The 22,836-nt window shown below is 46.5% G+C and overlaps 1 protein-coding gene across 1 annotated transcript in view; it reads left to right on the top strand.

Moving 5' to 3' along the window:
- CLGN (calmegin) overlaps nt 1-22,836 on the top strand; it is a 2,483,974-nt gene that overhangs the window by 1,987,826 nt on the left and 473,312 nt on the right. The window lies entirely within an intron of this gene.

The raw sequence follows: 22,836 nt of genomic DNA on the forward strand, positions 1-22,836 counted from the left end.
GCTTGTTGGGAGTTGTCATTTAAGTTAGAGACTTCTCCTGTTACCAGAGAAGATTGCCATTTAAGTTAGAGAATTCTCCGCTGGTTTCTCCTTTCTTCTGTTGTGGTGTGTGTCTCCTTCGGTTACTAGTTAGTTAAAAAAAAAAAAAAGCTTGGTTTGTGCTTTAGTGAAGTTGATTTTGTTATAGTTAAAACCATTAGCAGAAGTTTTTTTTTTTTTTTTTGTAGTTTTGAATATTGGCAGTCATGTCTAAGGATGGTAAAGAACCGAAGTCTTCTGGCTTCAAGAAGTGTGACCAATGTACACAAAAAATGTCTTTAACGGATGGACACACCAGCTGAGTTTACTGCTTGGGTGCTGTCCACCTACTGGAATCCTGTGCTATTTGTCATGGGTTTAGTTCTAGAGTGTTGCAAGAAAGAAAGAATAAATTTATTGTGAGGGGTCTGCTTAAAGTTCCTTTTGCTGAGGCTACTGAAGGAAAACAGAGTTCTTCCTCTAAATCACCAGTGTCACACAAATCATCAAAAAGAGCTTCTTCATCGGCACCAGCATCTGAACTGGCGAAGATGCAGGTAAAAGAATCAAACACGGACCCGAAAGCTTTCGGGCCCAAGACATCTGTCTCTTCGGCTCCATTGATCCTTTCGGAACCGATAGGGAGTCGTAGTCAGAGCTGGTCCCCTATATTGGATCCAGTCTCATCTGTACTACATTTACCCATTTTGCAGTCAACCAGGTCCTCGGCTCCATTCTCTTGGTCTTTCAGGAGCCTGTCCAACAACGAAGTGAAGCAGGTGATTAAGAAACTGCTACAGACACTGGCACTGGCCAAGATCCTGTCAAGTCTTCCCAGAATGAAGTTGACTCTGACAATCATCACCACCCCTGTGACGGTTCCTCCTCTGACCCAAGTTGCGGCTTTGGAAGGTTTGGATTTGATAGTAGTGGAAACCTCAGACCTGCTCCAGGATCTTCAGCCCCGGTTTCTGCTCTGACTTCCTCTGTGCCATCCCTGGGCGAGGAGTCTAGGGGCAGATGCTCCCCCCGTCGGGTCCAGAGAGGAGAGTTGGGTCGGACAGTTGTCTGATCCGAATCTACCTCTCGTGGCATTGGCACAGGTCAGCTCAGCACCTATGAGCCTACGGCCTTGCTTCTGGGGCGGTCTCCTGGTTCTTTGGAGCTGGGGGCTCCCTCGGAGCAGGATTGTGGTGCCTTTGAGGTCATGAGGCGTGTGTTGTCCCCCCAGTCAGCTCCACACTCTGATCCAAGCTCTCTTCCCCCAAAACTGCCAGAGTCTGTCTCTGTACCATCCCTCCTCCCCAGGCGTAGAGACCCAAAGTCCCAGGACCCCCAATGGGCGAAGCCGTCTCTTCCGAAACCTCTCCAGAGTAAACCTCTGAAGAGGTCCCCCAATAGAGAACATGTACAGGGAAACATCTAGACTCCCTTGAGGAGTCTGTCACTTCAGATACGGAGCTAGATGATTCAGAAGGGTCCCCACATTAACCCTTTGAGGATGTCTCATTTCTGGACATCTTAGAGATCCTTAAACTGAGAGGTGGCTGGAAATCCATCAACCCTTCTGAGGATGAGTCCGTGTACCTGAAGGCTTTCGGGTCTCGCTCCTCCACCTCTTGGTTGACCCCGCCTTTCGACCAGCTCCTTAACGTAGTCAGTCGAAAGGCATGGGGCTCTCCAGAATCTGTGGAACCCATTTCAAGGAGTCCCAACAAGTTCATTACTGCCCCATCTGACAAGGAATTTTTGTCCAAAGGTGTCCCAGTAGATGCTATGGTGGTGGTGGCTGCCACCAGAAAGGAATTGTCTGAGACTTCCATGTCTGTCCATCCACTGAATAAAGAATGTCGCACGATGGACAAATATGGAAAGCATATTTTCTCATCAGCAGCTTTTACAGTCAGATTGCTGAATTACTTGACTCACTTCACTAGACTGCAGACGGATCTCCTACAGGAGGTAGGTGATACCCCCCAAGGTACTACAGCTGCTGGGGTTTCACATTGGTGACCACTCAGCTTGCTACCTTAAACTCTGTAGTTAACTTCTCCATGTGGCTTATATCTTATGCGGCCGATAGAGCAAGCAGGGCGGTGGGTATAGGAATTTCCCTAAGGAGGCATTCCTGGATGCGCCTATGTGAGTTTGTGGAACCTTTCAAGTCTTCCTTTGTCAATGCCCCTTTTGATGGCTTGTCTTTGTTCGGCCCAAAGGTGAAAGAAATTCTGATCAGGTGCAAGCAGGAGGGTAAGACTCTGTGCCGTGGGAGTACATTTTTCCCTCCCCACCAGGCCTTACACCAAAGGCCAAAAGGGAGGAAGGATGTGGTTCCGTAAGTCCCAAAGAGTTTTCCCAGATGCTTGTGGTGAATCTTACCCCAGGAGCAGAGGGGGAAACAATAATGGAAGAAGCTGACCTCACTGCAGAGGGGGTCCACAAAACCAGGGTGACAGAGATACGTTCTCTGGTAGGCCCTTCCAGTGCTCCTGAAAGGAGGCTTGCATGTTCACCTGTGGAGGCAGTCAGGGGTCAATTGTCACTGTACCAAAACACCTGACTAAATATTACACAAGACAAATGGGTACAGACGATAATATCCAGAGGATACAACATTCCCTTCTCTTCCCCTCCGTTAGAAAAAAGATTGATCCCGGATGTTCCACCCAGCCAGAGGGATCAGGCAATCCTAGAAATTCAATGGTTGCTAAGAAAAAGAGTCATCCAAAACATCCCCACAGACTAAATTGAATCCGGAACTTACTCAAGGGTCTTTTTAGTTCCAGAGAAGACAGGGGACTGGAGGCCCATTTGGAATCTCAGCAGACTGAACAAGTCTGGAAAAAAATCAAAGTTCTGGATGGTGACACTGCAATCAGTACTTCCCTTTTTGGGAAAAGACAATTGTATGTGCTCGATAGATATCCAGGATGCATACTACCATATAAAAATGGACAGGTGACCCAGGAATCACCTACACTTTCGGCTGGGGGTTAATCATTGTCAGTTTCAAGCCCTACCCTTTAGTCTCACTACAGCCCCCAGAATGTTCACCAAATGCATGGCAGTGGTCACGGCTCACTTGAGACATCTGGTATTCCAAGTGTTTCCATATCTGGACGAGTGGCTCCTAACTGCCACCACCAAGCATCTACTAATCAAAGCCAGAGACACCACTCTTCATCTGTGTTCACAGCTGGGTATCACCATAAGCTTCAAAAATTTTGCCTTGTTGCCATCACAACATATTACGTTTATAGGAGCAGACTTAAACACAAAAGACATGGTAGCAAAACTTCCTCAAGACAGACTTGAAACACTGCATCACCAAGTGTCGAATCTGCTTGCTAAAAAAAAAGTACAGGCAAAAGTTGTGCTGAAGGTCCTGGGTACCATGGTGGCAGCAATTACTTTGGTACCTCTTGCACGTCTACACATGAGAGTGCTCCAGTGGTTACTTTTTGCTCAGTGGTCCATGCAGGAGTTGCCCATGTCCCACAAGATCATCATCACAGACTCCTGCAAGAGGGACCTCTGGTGGTGGCTTCAATCCACCCAGGTAATTCTAGGCAGACCATTCAATTTCCCACAGCCAGTAGCTGCAGTGACCATGGACGCTTCCCAGATTGGGGGGGGGGCATTATCTGGGAAAGGCAGTCCAAGGGACTTGGCAGGAATATGAATACAACTTGCATATCAATGTCCTAGAGATGAGAGCGGTGCTCTTGGCGTTGCAGGCATTCTAAAACTCCCTTCCACTAGGAACGATTGCAATTCACATGGACAATATGTCAAGTCGTGTGGTATATAAACAAACAAGGCAGAACCAGATCTTACCCCCTGTCGAGAGGCTCAAAGAGTATGCAGTGGGCAGTCTCTTCCCAGCGCTTTCTTATAGCAACGCATATCGCAGGAAATCCAGCCTAATAGCAGACAAGCTAAGCAGAGCTATCCTAATGCCTCACGAGTGGTCTGTAAATCAGGAAATTGCAGAACAGATCTTTCTCATGTGGAGCCAGCTTTGCTGCGACCTTTTTGCCACATCCATGAATGCCAAATGTAGCAGCTATTTTGCCCTGATCCTCCCTCCAGGGGAGTTGTCAAGGGATGCACTTGTACACGATTGGCCCCCAGGTCTTCTTTATGCTTTTCCTGTGTTCCCATTAATCCCCAAAGTACTCCAGAAAGCTCTTTTGTTGAGAAGCAGGATAATACTCATAGCTCCATACTGGCCTCATCAAATTTGGTTCCCCTTCCTTTGGCCCCATCTACAACAGGAGCCATGGATTCTGGACCCAGTACCAGACCTCCTAATGCATCCGTCAGTAATGCTCCATCATTCGATCCAAACCCTCATATTGACAGCTTGGCTGCTCCACTTTCTGTCTTAGCCAGGCTCCCACACATATCCTGGTTTCATCCCATAAGACAACTAGGAAACTTTATGCTAGCAAGTGGAAAAGGTTTTGTTATTGGGCATCCATCAATCATGTTGATCCCCTTACAGGTCCAGTAACATCCATCTTAGACTTCTTGGGAGAACTGTTTAATGAAGGGGAAGCAGCCGCTACAATTCGAGTTAAACTAGCTGCCATTTCCAGCTATCACATGGGAGATATGGGATCAAAGATAATGTCTCACAGACTGTGCAAGGCCTTTCTGAGAGGAACCTTTTTGCTAAGGCCTCCAGTCAAATAACCACCTGGGACCTAAACCTAGTATTGTCTACCTTAATCTTTCCACCTTATGAACCAGCTTCCTCTTGTCATCTAAAGTTCCTAACTTGGAAGACAGCTTTTTTGGTGGCCATCACGTCAGCTAGGAGGGTGTCAGAACTTCAGGCATTATCTGTACGTCCTCCCTACTTAGTTTTCTATAAAAATAGTCTCCCTTAGAACTAATCCATCTTTTCTTCCCAAAGTTTGTTCTGAGAATAACTTAAATCAATCCATTGACCTACCTGTTTTCTTCCCGAACTATGGCAACAGGGCAGAATATAAACTTCATCAATTGGATGTGCACAGGCAGCTATGATTTTACTTACACAGAACAAAGGTAATCAGGAAATCTGGTCAATTATTTGTGTCCTTTTCAGACAAAAAAAGGGTGCTCCAGTATCAAAGGTCACTCTGTCAAAATGGCTTATGGATACTGTTACCTATTCATACACTTCTCAAAGTAGACAACTGCCTGGTGAAATTAAGGGTCACTCGACAAGAGCTGTTGCAACCTCGACTGCTTTTCAGGCCAGGTTACCTATGGATTCAGTTTGTGCTGCAGCTACATGGGTTAAACCTCATACTTTTATCACTCATTACAAAGTAGATGTGGCCTCTCGGAAGAGGGCTTCCTTTGGATCCACTGTTCTGAAGAGTTTGTTCCCTTGACCACCCAAGAAAGAAGGTACTAGGGACACTGTCCCAATCAGCAAAGAATGAAGGGGAGATAGGACAACATAACATAAAGAAGTTATGTACTCACCATAACGTTCCATGTTTGTTGTCCATCAAGCCTTCATTCTTGTGACCCACCCTCCTTCCCCCAGCCTTCGCTCCTGGAGGATTGAGAGGTCTTTATTGGATGTAGAATTCATGTTCTCTGCTTTCCTTCCTTAGCCCTACATGGCATATGTTATAGGAGTATTGATGTATATATGCACATATAGTTTTTTTTCTTACTGGTGTTAGTATTGGCAAACAAGATCTGGGTATTTTCCCTAAGCATGATGGGATAGGCTATTGCCTTGAGCCAGTGGAAGCGCTCAAGCTTTAGTAAAGGCCAAGTCGGAACCGATGCTCGGTTCTGAACCCAACCAGCAAAGAATGAAGGTGAGATGGACAAGAAACATGAAACGTTATGGTGAGTGTATGACTTCTTTTTATCTCTTTTTTTCAAATCTTTCTAAATAGTTGTTTCTCTAAGACCTTATTCTTTACCCAGCTCCTCCACTCTTAATCTTTCTGATGTGTTTTTTTTTTAATCCGGTTTACCACTGTTGGTAGCCCTCCTTTCCTTTTCTTACTATTATGGTAATCTTCCACACCATTGTTGGTACCTCTTTCCTCTATTCTTCTGCTGCTACGGTAACTCTTTCATACCATTGTTGGTACGTTTTTTCCCTTATAAAAAAAGAGGGGAAAACCTTCTCTTCTGTGGGTGTGTGTGTGTGTGTGTGTGTGTGTGTGTGTGTGTGTGTGTGTGTGTGTGTGTGTGAGAGAGCGTCTTTGTTGACATGACTGAAAAGCCTAAAGGGACTTCTGGCTTCAAGAGATGCCAGAAGTGTGACTGTAAACTGCCAAATTCTAATGGACATGACTTATGTGTCTACTGCTTGGATCCGGTACACCTTCAGGAAGATTGTGCTATCTGTCATGGCTTTAGCCACCTGGCCCTTATAGAGAGAAAAAACAAGTTATTTCTGAAATGCCTAATAAAATGTAGCTGTGATGAGGCCATGTCTGTGACTTCTAACACTGATGTTAGCTCCCCTTCTTCCTCCTCTTCCTCCAGGCATGAGGGCTCTAAGAGGAGGAGCCACTCAGTTCCAACACTCTCATCAGAACTGCCTGTTAAAAAAGCTAAGTCTTCCCTGGTTCCCATAGGTTCGACGGAACCAGAGGGAAAGCATTTGTCCTCCCCGGTGCCGTCGGTGCTGATCTATGCACCGACAGTTTCAGCACCTACTTCTTCCTCAACTCAGACCCGTTCACCTTCCTCCTTTCCACCGTCTTAGAACCAAAGGAGTTTTCTTTCAAGGATTTGCCACGAACAAGGTAGTCCCCAAAAATTGACCCCTCTGTAGACCGACCACCAAGTCCTTTTTTGGCTAGAGCCTGGCCGTTGTTAATCTAGTTGGTTTGTTCCACCAAGAGACTCACAGAGTCAGATGTTCTAAGGCTAGTGGACCAGCTCCTGACGGCGAGGGAATTAGCCATGTTTTCAATTCCTAGCACCTCTGGCTCTGGAACTTTGCATGTCTGTCACCTGATTCTTGTTCCTTCTGTGACTCCAACTGAGCATTCAGATTTCCCAGTTCTGACAGTCCTGGCATCGACTGTATTTGCTCTGGTGAGAGCCTTGTCTCCGACGCTGATAACTACCCTAAGCTGTTTGGTCCTGTTGGAAGTGGGGACCTCTTGGGGTCAGAGCTTTATTGTCGGTTCCGGGGAGCGTGGTTCGAAACTGATCTTATCGGAGCCATCTATGCTTCCCTGGGTTTCGGCACACGCAAGTTCGACTCCGGCTTCAGGCTTGGGGTGGTTACCTCAGTGCAGGATGGGACCACTGTTTCGAAGGAGTCTATTTTGATTCTGGGCTTCCATTCCTCTGTGGGGAGGGGCCCTGCTTTCCAGGCCATGGAGAGGGCTTTGTCCACTACGGGCTCACAGTTGATCCCTCTCTCATCGGAACAGCATTCCAATCCTTCCCCTCACCCAGAGCTACCACCAGCCTCTGACCTGGGACAACAGGTGCAGAAACCTCAGGTTTCAACTATGGTGGTTATGTCCTCTTCAGAAACATCCCTGGCCAGTCCCACCAAGGAGGTGCCCCAGAAGAGAAAGTGCAAGAGGAAGCACTTGGATGCCCCCGAAGAGTCTTAAACAGAAGATACTGACTTTGATGAAGAGGACGGTTCCCCAAGGTTACCCCCAGAAGATTTCTCCTTCTGTGACATTCTAGAGATCCTTAAAAAGAGGGGTGGCTGGACTTCCCAACAACTTTCCTCAGAGGAGTCAGTATACCTAGAAGCTTTCAATGCCCAAGCATCTACTGTTTGGATGTTTCCATCCTCTGACTATCTAATTAAAGTGATTGCGCAGTAGGCATGGAAGATTCCTGATTCCATCGAACCATTCCCTAAGAGACCAGACGATATACTGTCAGCTCCAGTGGGTCAACGGCATTAAGGGGTGCCAGTGGATGCCATGTTGATTGCAACAGCCACCAAAAAGGAACTTGCTGATGAAAGTCCTACTATCCATCTTTCTAAGTAAGAGTCTAAGATGATGGCTAGATTCGGGAAGCTGGTATATGCTTCATCGACCTTCGCTCTTAGGTCCTTGAACTTTATGGCACATTTCACCAGGCTTCAAAGAGATCTGATAAAGTAGTTATCAGACTCTCTAACAGGAACCTGAGCTGGGGGGGGGGGGGGGTTCAGGCTGAAGTAGCTTCCCAGCTGGCAACCCTGGATTCAGTGTGTAATTTGTGACAGATATTATATAAATTAAAATGCTTTTCCCCAATATACTGTGTGTACAGTGAAAGGAAATGTGCAAGGCCAAACAGCAGTTTTCAAAGTAATATGGCTTGCTTTGCAAGAACAGTTATTTCTTGTATATCTTCAGCTTAGATATTAATAACATAGAGCTGTGGGCTTTACTGTAAAGGCATCCTGTTATAGAAAAAAAAGGAAGTTGACTTTCTTGGTTTTCAGATGTAGAAATAAATAAACAAAATGCAGACAGGTCAAGTGACGCAAAGATGACATGGAGAGACTTTTGTGAAGTCTTCAGATACAGCGAGGACCAAAAAAGGGCATGAAATAACCATGGACTTTTTCATGACACAGACAGAAACCAGAAGAGCAAGTCACAAGGACATTAAAAATAACATTGGTTGAAAAGAGTATATAAACTGAACAGTATGTTTCACATGGTAGTGACGTTTAGACTAAGTGTGCAGTAGTCTATTCATCTGTCTAGCTGTGTTATAATAGAATTGAAATAGCTCTGAAAGAATTAACTGATTGGCAAGAATTTGTTCTGAGACAAATAAAGAATAACAGATACAGTAGTACGGAGTTTGTCTGGTCACTTTTTGGCCATTTTCTTCAGTGGCGAGCCTTGGCCAGTGGCTGTGACCTTATATCTGTTAGCAGTTAGTATTACAGAGGGATCCCTACTACTTACTATGTTAGTTCAACAGAGTGACAGTTCCAGTGCTTTAACAGAGAAACAGTTCCAGTTCCAATACTTCGTTGGTGGACACAGAGGACCGCCGTGGAAGCTGCCTGCGTCAGACCACCTACAATTCATCTGTGGAGAAACTCCATCCTTTTCCAGATTGACTTCAGCCTGATCACCTGTTTGACTTCTGCATAAATTACGGTACTTTCTTCACCATTATAACATGGATGCAAGTACAGACAGTTAACTTTACAGTGCCCACATATTGTATATATAAATTTACATGGTTCACCCTTCTGTGTCAGACATGAAATCTAAATCTGAAATGTTTGATGTTCAGATATTAGATAACAGTTGTGTTTGTAAATGTATAAATGCCTATAATCCATACATAAAATGTACACCAATTCATAAAGACTGTTTTTATGTGGAAATAACTTTCCAAACTTATGTCTGTTTTGTCACAGGAGTCTAGTATGTAAGCCATAACATAAGATCTGAAGTAGGAGATTCATTTGTCTGCAACCTGTGGGTTATGGATCCGATATCGGATCTGAACCGGCATGGTTTACCAGCTATGGATCCAAGCTCTCAGCTCCTCCCCTCACCCATAATGCCCTGCTCTCCCCTCATGACCTCAGATCTCGTTTGCCGCGCTGGTGACCAGATTTGTGTTCCTAAGCTCTTCAGCTAAGTGCAGTTTTTCAGTATTTAAAGTGCTAAATTTTGATTTTTTTGTGTGAAAGTTGTGTGGAAGTTTAGGTTTCCCTATTACTTAATTATACTTTTAGTGTTTAAAAATTTTAATTTTCTTATCCCTCCCCTCGCTGGTAGCGTAGTGTGTGTTTGGGGCTTGTGTGTGGTTTAGTTACTTTGCTTTATTTTAGTTTAAGTAACTTTTTTGGTTTTGGGATGTCTGAACAACCCAAAGCTGTGTTCTCCAAGTGCTCCGAGTGTGGCCATCAGCTTTCCCCGGCTGATGGCCACACTCGGTGTGTTAGATGCCTTGGGGTTGAACACCTTACTTCTGGATGTTCCATTTGTGCAGGGTTCAACCCCAGGGCATTGAAGGAGCGGAGGTCCAAGCTTGTCTTGGCGGTTCTTTTGCCACCGGACTCGGCTCCGGCCTCCGCTCCTTCGGGGGTAACCGTTCCTACGGTTGTCTCCTCTCCGGCTCCCCCTCCTCCTCCTGGGACTCAACCTCCCTGTAGTGGTTCAGAGGAGAGGGAAGCTAGAAAGAAGGACCGGAGGGAGAAGCACCATAAGCGGCGGGCCGAGACCTCTGTTTCAGCCCCGCCAGCCAAGCGGGCTTCTCCTCCGGCCTCCTTGTCTGCTGGCTCTCCCCCTCCTCGGCTCCGGTCTCCTGTGTGTTTTTCACCGGGACCTGAGGAGGAGGAGACCCGATCTCCGTCGAGGCTATCGAGGAGGTACTCAAGGCCTACCTCGGTAGCCTTGTCGAGATCAACTTATAGCCTGTCAGACGCTGATCTGGACCGGATGATGAGAAGGCTCATCCAGGCCCAGATGCAGATGGGAGTGCTCTTGCCTCCCTGGGGAGCTCGACTCCTTTTTTCAAGCCAATTGCTCCTTCTCCGACCCGCTACCCGGGTTCGGAGCAGTTGGAGCCGAGCAGCCGGGCGGGGTGGGTCGGCTCCGATAGTACTGGTGCCGGATCCGACCCTGCCCTCGAGTGCCGGATCTGACCTCTCGGAGCCTGGATCCGAGCCGGATCCGGGGACCAGTGCTCCTTCGGCGCCGTCTGTGTCGGAGCGCACTGCCCCTTCGGATCCGAGCGCTTCGGCGCCGGCTCCGATCCACTCCTCGGATCCGAGGGGGAGTCGATTGTCGGATCCTTTGGTCGAGGTCGGCTCCCCTTCGGCTTTTGATGTAGTGGAGAGGGCCCTGTTGAAGGTCTCTGGACCCCCGGCACTTGCTTCGGCTCCGTCCCGCGCTCCCTCTGCACTGGGTCAGGCTTCCACCATCCGGCCCTTGGGACAGCCCGCTCCTTTGCCCCAAGCTGTTCCCCTGGAATAGGTTACTGTTTGCGAGGAGTCCTCTGACAGCCCCCCGGAGGATGTTCCTCGCAAACATACGTGCAAACGGAGGCACATTGACTCCCCCGAGTCTCTCACAGAAGACACGGATTTGGAGGAAGGGGAAGGCTCCCCACGGTCACTCCCCGAGGATGTCTCATTTGGAGACATCATGGAAATGCTCCGCATAAGGGGGGGGTGGTCTGCCCCCAAGTCTTCCTCGGACGAGTCCGTGTTCTTGGAGGCATTTGAAGCGGGCCCGTCTACCTCTTGGGTGTCCTCCTGCCAACCCCTGGTGGACCTCATTACCACCAGGGCGTGGAAGGAACCGGACACCGTGGAGCCAATCCCTAAAAGGCCCGACCGTATTCTCAGTCCCCCGGCTGACCGTGCCCATTGGAGTAAGGGGCCTCCGGTAGATGCCATGTTGATGACGGCAGCCACCAAGAGGGAACTTGCTCAGGAGAGTCCCTCAGTCCATCCCCCGAGCAAGGAGTCTTGGATGATGGACCGCTTGGGGAAGCGGATGTTTAGTTCAGCGACCTTCTCAGTGAGGGCGCTGAACTATCTGGCACACGTGATTAGGATGCAGCGCGATCTTATTAAAGAATACGCTGCATCCCCCCTAGAGTCCATGTCTGAGGAGGACAAAGTGCTGCACTCCACCCGCATGGCCACTCTCAGGTCCGTCACCAATACCTCTATGCGGCTACTGTCCCATGCTACGGAAGGTGCCGCTAGAGCAGCAGGGGCAGGCCTAGTTACTAGACGTCAGGCCTGGCTCCGTCATTGCGATTTCTCAGAGCCCTTCAAGGCGTCATTTGCGAACGCCCCCTTCGATGGTTCTGCCCTCTTTGGCAAAACTGTTCGCTACACATTGTCCCAGAGCGAGAAGGACAGGAAGACGCTGTCTGCCATCGGAATCCGCTTCTCTGCTCCCCAGGGGCCCTATTCTAGGAACCAAAAGGGACAGAAGAAGATGTGGTTCTGGAAGTCGCAGCAATCTCAGTCTGCTCCAGACAACCAGTCCTTCCGTGGCAGAGGAGGACAGGGAGGACGCCGCCCTAGGGGCAGAGGGGCTCCCAGGAACTTCGGGTCCAGAGAACCCTTCTCTGAACGGCCCGCGCAGCAGCCCTGAGGGGTTGCCCGGCTGCTCCACTCTGGAGGCAGTCGGGGGACGTTTTTCGGAGCACCTAGCGGCATGGGAGTCCATAACATCAGACCGCTGGGTCCACCAGATCATATCCAGAGGATACCGTATACCCTTTCTTCATTTGCCAAAATTGAAGTCCCTCCCCGACGTTCCACTCGGTCAGTGGGAGGCCGCTTTGGCAGAGATTGGCCATCTGCTAAAGAAAAGAGCCATCCAGCCCGTCCCCCCAGACCAGATCGGATCAGGGTTCTACTCCAGGTTCTTTTTAGTGCCAAAAAAGACGGGGGATCTAAGACCAATTTTAGACCTTTCACTCTTGAACCTGGCAGTTCCCAAGGAGAAGTTCCGAATGGTCACGTTGCAGTCTATTCTCCCCCTTCTGGGAGAAAATCACTGGATGTGCTCCATAGACCTCAAGGATGCGTACTACCACATACTAATGGACAGGCGCTCCAGGAGGTTTCTCCGCTTCCGGCTGGGAGCCAGTCACTACCAATTCCGGGTCCTTCCCTTTGGTCTCACCACAGCCCCCAGGGTGTTCACCAAAGTATTAGCAGTGGTAGCGGCCCACCTGAGGCTTCAGGGGGTACAGGTCTTTCCCTACCTGGACGACTGGCTTCTCACCGCCCCAACAAGGCATCTACTACTATTGGCGCGAGACTCCTTTCTCCAGCTTGCTCCCCATCTGGGCATCACAATAAACACAAAAAAATCCAACCTAGCACCCACGCAGTTTATAGATTTTATAGATGCCAGGTTAGACACAAGGAGATTAAAAGCCTTCCTCACTGCGGACAGAGTTCAAAATCTGCAATTCCAGGTGCGGGCCATTCTCCACTCAAGCTCAGTTCCGGCGGAGTTGGTCCTGAGGGCCCTAGGGTCCATGGCAGCAGCAATAGCGCTTCTTCCTCTCGCCAGGTTCAATATGCGCATCCTTCAATGGACACTCCTAGTTCAGTGGTCGTATCTTGCTCTTCCTATGCATCATCCCATTGCAATCAGCAAGGCTTGCAAGCGGTCCCTCCTGTGGTGGCTACACTCTCCAGATCTCCACGGAGGCCGCCCGTTTTGTGCTTCTCCCCCTCTCGCCACGGTGACCACGGACGCCTCCCGCCTCGGGTGGGGGCATTTGCAGGCGGACGGTCCAGGGCACGTGGAACGATTCAGAGACCTTACTGCATATCAACGTTCTAGAGATGAGAGCAGTGCTCTTAGCGTTGCTAGCACTTCAGGCCTTTCTTCCCTTGGGAACAATGGTGATTCAATCGGACAACATGTCGGTTGTCTGGTATATCAACAAGCAAGGAGGAACCAGGTCTTACCCTCTTTGTCGAGAAGCCATGAGAGTGTGGGAATGGGCAATCTCCACCAACCGCTTTCTCATAGCAACGCATATTCCGGGTCGGTCCAACATCCTGGCAGACAAACTCAGTCGCACCATTCTCACCCCTTACGAGTGGTCTCTCAATACTCAGGTAGCGGAACGCATCTTCGCACGGTGGGGAACTCCTTGTTGCGATCTTTTTGCCTCTCCCTCAAACACCAAGTGCGACAGTTTTTTTGCTCTGATACCTCCTCCCGGAGGTTCCCCAAGAGACGCTCTGGTGTATGCTTGGCCATCCGGTCTTCTTTATGCTTATCCCCCCTTGCCTCTGATGTACCAAGTTCTTCAGAAAGCCTCTCGGTTGGGGTGCAGAATGATTCTCATTGCTCCATTTTGGCCTTGACAGATCTGGTTCCCCTTCCTAAGGTCTCACTCAGTGAATCCTCCTTGGATTCTAGTTCCCATTCTGGATCTGATATCTCATCCATCCCACTTATCTCCTCCGAACCTGGACAACCTGAAGCTGACCGCTTGGCTGCTCCAGTTCCACTCTTGATCAGGACTCCCGGTATTTCGTCCCCTGTTAAGGCCATCCTGGTGGCAGCTCATAAGCCATCCACTAGGAAAGTCTACCGCAGCAAGTGGAAACGGTTCTCTTTGTGGGCGGAGCGGCAAGGCCTAAACCCCTTCACAGTTCCTCTCCCTTTGGTGCTTGATTTTTTAACCACTCTTTTTAATGATGGTGCCAGCAGTTCCACGGTCAAAGTACAACTTGCGGCAATTTCTCATTATCACTTTGGTCATGACTCCAATCCACTGATGTCGGCCAAGTTATGTAAGATTTTCCTTAAAGGTACTTTTCTTCTCAGGCCCCCGGTAAAGCAAGCGGTTCCTCCTTGGGACCTTTCCTTAGTTCTCCAGGCCTTGACGGCCCCCCCTCCTTCGAACCGGCGGCTACGGTGGATCTGAAATTCTTATCTTTCAAGACCGCCTTCTTAGTAGCCATTACTTCGGCCAAGAGAGTCTCAGAGCTTCAAGCATTATCAGCTAAACCTCCTTACTTGTTCTTTCATCCGGACCGTGTTTACCTCAGGACCAACCCGTCCTTTCTTCCTAAGGTAGCTTCTGAAGCAAACATTAATCAATCCATTAACCTCCCTGTCTTCTTTCCGAAGTATGAAAACAAAGGTGAATACAAGCTTCATTCCTTAGATGTTCACAGGCAACTTAGATTCTATCTAAACAGGACGGCTGGTCATAGGCAATCCGACCAGTTGTTCATTTCCTTTGCTAAATTTAATTTGGGCAAACCAATTTCTAAAGTCACATTATCTCGCTGGATTTCACAATGTATCTTATTGGCTTATCAAGCTTCGGGAAGGCCCGCACCGGAGGGTGTTCATGCCCATTCAACCCGGTCAGTCTCTACCTCGGCAGCCTTTAAGGCTAGGATTCCTCTAGATGATATTTGTGCAGCAGCCACGTGGGCTTCATCTCATACTTTTATTTCCCACTACAAGTTGGATCTTACATCTAGGGGTAGAGCATCCTTTGGCTCCGCGGTGCTCCGGAATATCCTTCCATGATGGCCGCCCAAGATTCAGGTAGCTGGGGACTCTGTCCCACAGGTTGCAGACAAATGAATCTCCTACTTCAGATTTAGAAGTTATGTACTCACCATAACGTTCCATCTGAGTAGGTGTATTCATTTGTCTGCAACCATCCCGCCCTCCTATCCCCCTAGCCTTTCAGTTTCCTGCATATGATGTTTTACCCTTTTCAGGGTGTTCTTGCTGTTGGCAAACTCGATCTGAGGTCATGAGGGGAGAGCAGGGCATTATGGGTGAGGGGAGGAGCTGAGAGCTTGGATCCATAGCTGGCAAACCATGCCGGTTCGGATCCGATATTGGATCCATAACCCACAGGTTGCAGACAAATGAATACACCTACTCAGATGGAACGTTATGGTGAGTACATAACTTCTAAATATATCCTAGTCTGATAAACAATCTGTTTGATTCTAGCGTTGTTAGTTCTTCATATATACAACAGTTAAATGTACTTTCTGCACTCACCTAAATCTCATACAGTAAAAGTGTATGCAATTATTGTTAGTAATGTAATAGACTACCTAAAAATGTTATTTATAGTAAATATTGCAGATGCACATAGGAAATGTATAAAAATAGCTTGTGGACTATGTGGTGAAAGGAATGGGATGTAACACATGGTCTGATGAAAAACAAACATAGGGAAAACACAAGCAGCTTCTACACCATTAGGATTACAGACAAATACACAACAACGTTCAGAAAAACAGGTGATATGTTTTACTTGAAAGAAAATAGGCCACATTAAACAAAATTGTCCATATTACAAAAGATAAAAAAGTCAAATACAAAAGGGTATCTATGCAGATAATAGTTGTTGTTGTTGCTGTTGTTTGTCTTTCGGCTTTTCCTGGAACTCCGGTCCGCTAATGATTGGCAGTTGTTTTTTATGGTGTCGAGTTGCCAGCCCGACGCCCTACCTTCAACGAAGGCACGCCCATTCAACGCATGTCTTTCGAACGCCCACTCGACCGCAGGGAGGACATGCAGACTCCACACAGAATGCACTCCCAACCCAAGCTGAGAATCGAACGAGAGAACCTCTTGCTGTGAGGCAACAACGCCATCGCTGCACCACCGCGGAATCATAGTGCTTCTTCAAAATCCCAAAATAGGGAAAGAAATCCAGATAAAGAAAATACATTAAGGGACAATCAGTCAAGGAACAAACACAGAAGGATACATAAAAAATAAAGTATACCCTATGGAATACACAGAAAACCCAGATCATGGCAGGCAATAGGCATTAAAGCAATAAATTAACAAAACACAGGTTATCAGTTGGCAGCAAAGTACAGGGATCTTTTAAAGCAATGCAAGACAATGTTAGTATAGAAATCTCAATGTTAATTAATTAAACAAAGGGGACATGAATAGACAGAAAAAAATAAATATTATAAATATTACTTTACTGGTTTAATAAGCCTGGACAGATTCAAAATAAACACAGACATAACCTACAGCCATACAGATTTAAAGTAAAGTTAATACAAATACAGTAAATACATTTACAGTAGTGCAAATGGTATATGCAAAACTAAACAATGCAATTAAATGTTGAGTATATAAGTCCACATCTGCATCTGGAACTGGAGTAACATTTAAGGCAGTACCTATGACAAATCCTAAATGATAAAAGGTTCTATAGTAACAAGAGAGGGTCACCCCACCCCACCCCCGGATTAAAAGTACAGTATCAATATTGGTAAAAAACAGTGGGCCGGATTCAGGAAGCCTCCGTGTAAGAGTTATAACTCTTACACGGAGGCTGCAGTTAAACGGTGTGATGTCAGCATATCATGCATATGCATGAGGTGCATGAGGCATGCTGAATCACACTGTAACTCTTACACGGTCCGTGTAAGAGAGTAGGGGGCGTGTCCGTAGGCTAAGCCCTGCATGCGGACACGCCCCCGTAAGTGTAGAATGGCTGAATGTAAACAGCCACGAGAGAGGCCATGGAAATGTAAATAAACACACTACACAACACATTCCCCCACAGACCATCAGTGTACAAAGTGAACAGAGGCTATAAAATGAGAATAAAAACTGTTGTATTATTTTTAAACCCCGTAAATGTTTGCTACTGTGTGCGCTCGTGTGCGCGGGTGTGCTACTAGCGCAACTGCAGTTAGCAATCAGTGGAAAAGGATATGAGAACTAAATATGCAAAGTAAGCCAAGAAGAAATAGCTTAGAGGTAGAGTTGCCAGCTTAAGTGTAGGCAGGCAGGGTTCGAGCCCCCACAACAACCTTTTTTTTTTTGTAAATAAGCACTAAAAAGCCCCCCTGTCAGTATTGTACAAATGTAAAAGTATTCCCTTTTGTAAAATGGAATGAAATGGAGCATATATTTTGAAGTAACACAATAATAAAAATAGTCAGAAATGTACTGATAGCTAAGCTGCTGTGAGACAGACTACCTGTAGCTGAGTAGTGTTTAAAAAGCTGCAAACTGCGTGCCCGTTGCTAAGCACCGGTTTAACAGGCTGAAACTGTTTGCAACTAGCTGTGCTTAGCTGAACATGTGTGTCACTAGCCAATTATGGTTTATCCCAGCGCACACCGTTTGCGCGCCGCTCCCACAAGCTAACTGCCAGTGCGCATGCGTTACCTCCGCGCAAACGAGCGCAGACCTGCTTTTAAGTGCTTAAAAGTGCCTTTGGCATGTTTGATTGACAGGTCTCAACTCATTTCTGTCAAGAAAATCAAAAATCAGTTGCCAGATTCGAACCCAGGATACCATGCACTAGAGTCAAGGTACTAAACCACTAAGCCATGACAGCAATACCTAGAAATGCAGAAATAGCATATATATGGGAAAAAATCCAGAATGGAGCATGATAAAGCATTTTCAGTGAAGTAGATACAATTCCAAAACGGCCAATCAGAGAAATGTGCGGGGAAAAGCGGCATATATAAGCCCCATAGGCGGGAATACACAGCAGAAACGATTGTAGAACAGACCTGCAGTCAGAATGAGTGGTGTAGGTGAGGGACGTTGCTTTCGAGCACAGCGTTGGGGCGTTGAGGAGTCCAGATACATGATCTGGCTCCTTGACCATCATCACGAGGCCCAACTCATGCAGGGCCAGGTCTCATGGGGAGTGTATAGGGCAGAGGCATGGGACCAGTTGGCTCGTGATTTGACCAGTGCTACTGGCATTCCACGCACTGGTGAGCAGGTCCGTCACCACCATGCGGACCTGAAACGACGCAAGCAAGACCAGTTGACCGAATGGATCCAGGAGGCCCGGGATATGCCCAACGCCCCACTACTGAGTAAGTTACATTTTGCTTATGTATGTAAGGATTTCAACTGGCTGATACCATGGAGATGTGTAGTCCAATATTACTTCTTTCGTATTACAGCTGCAGGTGTCCGCTCTGCGAACCGCGAGATGTATGCCCGTAGGCTGGTGCGGCTGTGCCACCATGCAGGTTAGTAACCCCACCCATTACTTGTAAATAAATATTGTACTGTAGCATGTATCAGAACACTGCAGTGTAGTGATTAAAAATAATATAATGTGCAAGCAGGAATTGAAAGTCTGCAGGTATGGCTGCAACAAGTTCATCAGTATGCAAGTGTAACTGGAAATATAATTGACAGAATCAAACAGTGCTGTAATACAGATGTCCAACCATGAATTAAATATAGTGTAACCTGCAGTAGTCTCAAGAGTACAGCTTCAGAATCTGAGGTAGTCATATGTGAGATATATCCCCTGTTGAAATGCTGAATCATGACAGAAGTGAGGCTGTTGGAAAAGGTTTGAATCACCACCAGTCTAACATGTGAACAAAGCCTAGAAGTACCAACCTGAACTGTGAAGTTGCAGGATGTGTGAGAGTGACAGAAAGGGTCGTGTATGAATAAATAAAGTAGTAATAACCCCTGAATATATTAGCCCCAGTGTGTTTCTACAGAACTAAATGCATGTGGAAAGTACATCTTAATATCCCAAACTGATTTCAGTGTGTCAGAATCTGGAATGTCTAGGCCAAAGTCTGTATGGTGATCACAGTAAACAATTTGCAGATAGAATGAATGATTATCTGACAGACTAAACAGCCATAGTTGTCCCCTGTCCTGTCATCAAAGTGTAGCAGGATGATGTATCTGATCAGATTCAAAATAAGTAGGATAGTGATGTATTTGTAGCAGGTGTAGCTTGACAGTCAAATAAAAATTATTTTGAAACATCAGCCTCAACTTAATTGTGTACCTATTACAAATGTAAATCAATGTGCAACATATGAATGTGTCACCACTTTCTATCTCCACCCAACCCTATAATTCCATATAACAACACCCACTAAATAATGGTATGTGAACATTTAATTAATCATGGACATTTGTCTGTTTCAAAAATATATGCATGTCTGTTTGTGCATGTGCCCTGTTCATACCTGCAAATTTGATGGCCTGTTGCCATTAATCAACCCTGCATGTTGTTTGACTGTGTATTTCTGTTCAAATAATGCATGTGATATTGATATGCCCCTTGTTCAATGGTGTTAATATCTGGGTGTTTGTTTGATGGGAATACCAATGCATGCTGTTGCAACTAATCTGAATGGAATAAAATGCCACTAACCCAAACTAACATAACTACTCACAAACCTAGAACGCTTGGGAAGGCAGGTCCCAGCGGACCCACCTCTCCCACCTCAGCTGGCGAGTGCACCTGGCACTAGTGCCCAGGCCGGACCCTCCGGTGACCCTGTGCCACCTTCGGGTGGAAGCGTTGCAGGGGATGGGGCCCGTCCCCTCTGCAAGTGTGGCGGAGGGGTTCGTCCACTCACCCTCCAAGGTGTCCGGTCTGTGGTGCGAAGGGAGATCCAAGACTCTGTTCTTGGGCCCCTACGCCAGCTCGAGGCTCGTGTGGCACAGCTAACGGCCCCAGCCGTTGCCCCGCCTACACAGCCCCCAGCACAGCCCCGTCCTGGGCTGTGAAGGAACAGTGGCAACTGCCTATGGGTGGGGATATCAGTTCCACTGTTGCCATCTGTGGGCTCATGCATCTCGGATATCCCAACCTCCGTCCCCGTCAATTGTGTAACCCCCCCACGTGTGTCATACACCTCCCCTGTATGCGTCTTGTCTGTCCTGTCTGTTAACCCACCCAACCTACCTCCCCAGCTATACCGACTTCCTTCACCTGACATACCACTCTCACCTGAAAAAAAAAAAGGGCACTCTGTACCCACAAAAAAATTACGCCCCATACATAGCTGTCCATGTCGCACACATGTCTGCTTGACATTGAAACAGTTAATTATAATTGGCTCTACAACTAATATTAATGTTGTCCTGACACCTCTCTCAGGGGTGAAAGGTTTCCAATGTCTCACCAAAATACATGGAAATGCACAGCTGTTGCTGCCACAGACATGGGCATCTATGTGCCTTACCTACATCCCTCCTGCAGATCCACGCTTGTTTCCCTACTGTCTTACCCTCTTTGTGACCCCTTTTCACCACTTTCCTGTCACCCCTTTTTCTTTTCTTTCAAAGAAATTAGCGGGTGTGCTTGTGTTAGCGGAGCTCACCGCCAGTCGCATCGTGAGCTCCTGCAAGCAGCGCAGACCTGGTTTAAAGTGCTTAAAAGTGCCTTTATGGCACTTTGATTGACAGGTCCTGTACTCAGTTTGAAAGCTTGCAAATAAAAATAAATTCCCACTGTCAGTCTCGAACCCAGGACGTTGGTAACATTAGTCTGTATGACCTACCACTAAGCCATGCCTGCCTTACAAGAACACAGTGCTAAAATAAATATAACATGTAATAGTATGAATCAGTATAAAAGCAATATAGGAGATGTACTATCTGAAGCATGTCAGGCAGAGTTTTAATGGCCAAATTACTGGATTCCCATACTAGTTCAGTGTTAACAGAAACAGCCCTGCTACTTGTTAGCTTGTACATAATAAAGTAAGGTAATGTACATATATGAAGGTGCGTATATCTACACATACATATATATAAATATATATAAATACATATGAAATATAGTTGTAGGTGTCAGTATCCATACACACGCACTACACGAAACAGTGAACATAAATGCAGCAACCTGAATCTGCAACACAGCCTGACCCCTGTGTGACCTACTTACCCTTCTAACTGCTTAAAGGTGGCCTCAGCACTTTGATTGACAGGCCCTGTACTCAGTTTGAAAGTTTGCAAAGAAAAATAAATTCCCACTGCCAGTCTCTTCATAACATTAGTCTGTATGACCTACCACTAAGCCATGACTACCTTAAAAGAACACACTGCTAGGATAAATATAACATGTAATAGTAGGGATCAATATAAAGGCAATATAGGAGGTGTACTATCCAAAGCATGTCAGGTAGAGTTTCAATGGCCAAATTACTGGATTCCCATACTAGTTCAGTGCTAACAGAAACAGCCCTGCTACTTGTTAGCTTGTACATAATAAAGTAAGGTAATGTACATATATGAAGGTATGTATATCTACACATACATATATATAAATGTATATTAATACATATGAAATATAGTTGTAGGTGTCAGTATCCATACACACTCACTACAGGAAACAGTGAAGATAAATGCAGCAACCAGAATCTGCAACACAGCCTGGCTCCTGTGAGACCTACTAACCCCTTAACTGCTTAAAGGTGCCTCCAGCACTTTGATTGATAGGCCCTATACTCAAGTCAAAAGCAGAATATAAACATACTAGTAGGCCCTACCACAAGACCATTGTAACACTAGTCTGTATGACCTACCACTAAGCCATGACTCTCATACAGGAATATAGTGCTAAATAAGTGGAACATGTAATAGTAGGAATGAAGATAAAGGCAATATAGTATGTCTACTACCCAAAGCATGTCAGGCAGACTTTTATAGTCCCAATTACTGTAATCCCATACTAGTGTAGTGTTAACAGAAACAGCCCTGCTAATTGTTAGCTTGCACCCAATAATGTCAGCTAATGTACATATATGAAAGTATGTATATGTACACAGATATATATATATTTATATAGCAATACATATGACATATAGTTGTAGGTGTCAGTATGCATACACACTCACTACAGGGAACAGGCAAGAGAAATGCAGCAACCTGAATCTACAACACAGCATGAAGCATGGGAGATGTACTAACCTTCACACTCACAGAACACTGTCAACAGCATACCAGCATGGTCCACACCCTACAATCTGAAAGGGCAACGCCTATCTCACATACCCTTTTATAGCAGTGTCCTGAAATCACAGTGAGACATGCAATCAGTACACACCTGGCTGCATGCAATTAGCAAATGCTGCCTTACAATTGGTGCAGAGGCCATCACATGGACCTATGCAGATACCTCAAAAGCATTGAGTACCCACACTACACTCATGCAATACATTCATTGCACAAAACCTACAGAGAAAGAGAGAGAGACAGAGAGAGAAACAAACAAATATAACGACAGCCAGCAGCAAAAGCAGCAGCAAGCAGCAAGCAGCAAGGAGCAAGCAGCAACAAGCACCACTGGCACAGCAACAGCTGCCACAAAGACAGGTAATGCAAAGTAGCAGGTTAATCCTGTGTATACTGTGACATCTCCAAATGTATCATAGTGCACTATCTATAGGTATGTCCATGAGATAGGTTGTGTGTACATAGTCCTGAAATATAAACATATGTAATATTGCTGAACATGTTGCCCATACTTAACACTTCCATAGCTTAGAACACAAGGCCAGTTGTGCATATGATGCAGTAGTTCCCAGGGTCAGTAGAGGTTCCTCCTCATTGG

The sequence above is a fragment of the Protopterus annectens genome, chromosome 2.part0, assembly GCF_019279795.1.
Source record: "Protopterus annectens isolate FY-2018-M chromosome 2.part0, PAN1.0, whole genome shotgun sequence".
Lineage (NCBI taxonomy): Eukaryota > Metazoa > Chordata > Ceratodontiformes > Protopteridae > Protopterus > Protopterus annectens.